Here is a 2,130-nt window from a genome sequence, read left to right as displayed (position 1 = left end):
TTTGAATTCCAGAATACCAACTCCGCACGTTTCTCATTCCAGCACTCTGGCCTTCCTGCAACCCATTCCAGTTGTTGATTGCCCTCTGAATAAAGATGCACTTTCTAGGGCCTGTCCTAATCTTGTCCTCAACCTTGTAACCTTTGTTCTGCCTACAATGGGAGTCTGGATTATAAAAGGCGAGTACTCTGTGCAAATCTCGAGAGTGCTCCGAGAGGTTTCCGGTGCAGAATTAAAATTGGAATATATTTCCTTTAAGAAATAGCAAGTGGATACAATGGGAGCAACATTACCCACTCGGGTTTACTGCGCTAATTGCCACTTCCGGTTTGAGAATTTCACCTTGCAAGTCTTGCAACGACCTGCAAATCCTAAATCAGCAATGTCTGTCAACAGAGCAGCAAACAACAGCGGGTGTAGTTTAGGCATCAAGCTGTGACTGTTGCAGAAACGTTTTGTTTGAAAAATTGGCATTTGCAGCATCATTTGAGTTCATTATCTCTCCCGTAAATCGATTAAATTGGTTATACTTGTAAAATGACGCTGTTAAACTGAAAGTGGAATATAGGTGCGGCGAAGAGAACTCAACATCTAGACGCATCCAAATAATTCAGAGGTAATTTGTTAACACTCAGACTACCTGCCCATTATTATTTACCCATTCACCTGAGATCCGATACGATTAATTGGCCTATGTGACATTTAAATGAAGATAACAACAGACTTAACGCGTGTTTAAATTAAAACAAAGCCATTCACTTTTGTGTGGTTTACATTTGCCCTTAAATAAAACACTGCTGAATTACACTCTCTCCCAGGAAGTAACACATATGGCTTTCATGTACAACACATGGTTTTCAAACTCGCGTTCTTTCATGTATGACACATGTGGCTTCTGTGCAACACACAAGAAGGTCCATTATTCCAATGTTATTTGATGAGGGCTATATAAAAACACACGTGCTGGTGAATAACAGCATTGGGGGGTGGAAACAATTGAAAGATGTAAACCCAAATCCCAGGAACAGTGTAGTAAGTGAAATAGTTTCCTTTTTGGAAATAAAACCCCCGACTTCTTGTCTTAACCAGAACAACTCACAAATTGCAAACGCTCGAATCATCCTTACCTGCCCCTGCATTAAAAAAAACGTCCTAAACTGCTCTTAGATTAGAATGGTCTTCGCTGTCCGCTACAGTGCAAACACATCTCAATCCTCAATGCTTAATTAATGGCTGAGACTGCACCTACTGCAGTCACGAGAGCTTACCGTGTGCTAGTACAGGATTTCTACCCTCGTGCGAGACTTGTGCGAGCGATTACAACAACAACTTGGATTTATAAAGCGCCCTCCACGCCGGACGGCGTCTCAGAGCGCTTTAATTCACAGAATGTTTGAACAGGATTGGGTTGCAATCTGTACAGAGCCATCGCTTTTTATATTGAGAAAAGTGACTCACTCGAGTGAAAAGGTCATGTGCAGATTACTGTATCTTGTGCAACTTGTGGATGACGATGTTTCTTTTTAACAACTAGTTTTTGCAGAAATTGTTAAGTAAACAACAGGCACAATACAATAAGCAAATCTCACTTTTCTTTCTCGTCTGAAGTGACTGGTTCCCGTGGTTCCACAGAAACACTTGGTCTCAGCACGTTGGGCCAGCGAGAGGAGAGGGAGATGAAGGAAAAGGGAGAAAGGGAAAGTTAGCATTTAAGTGTCGGCGAACCGGGAAATAAAGGCAGGTTGTTTTGATAAATATTTAATTTCACGATGGGATCAAATGCTTCCTTCGCTTCAATAATGTCCTCAACAAAGTGAGTCATCCTGGCTCAGTCGGTAGCACCCTCGCTTCCGAGTCGGAAGGTTGTGAGGACCAGCTCTTATGTCGGAACTTATATAGTCTAACCTGACGTTCCCATTGCAGTGCTGGGGGTGTGCTGCATTATAATGGTGGTGTCCTTACACCAAGGTCCCATCTGCCTGTTTAAGTTCACATTAAAGATCCCAAAGCCCTATTCAAAAAGAGGAGGGAGTTTCTCCCAGCAATCTCCCAAATGACATTGCTGTGTGCAAAATAGCCATCATGTCGGTTTACAAAATGCAGTCACTCCACTTTACAGTATTGTGTGAA

Source organism: Callorhinchus milii, unplaced genomic scaffold (genome assembly GCF_018977255.1).
Source record: "Callorhinchus milii isolate IMCB2004 unplaced genomic scaffold, IMCB_Cmil_1.0 Scaffold3, whole genome shotgun sequence".
NCBI lineage: Eukaryota > Metazoa > Chordata > Chondrichthyes > Chimaeriformes > Callorhinchidae > Callorhinchus > Callorhinchus milii.
The sequence above is the reverse complement of the archived record's forward strand: the minus strand, read 5'-3'. Positions refer to the sequence as shown.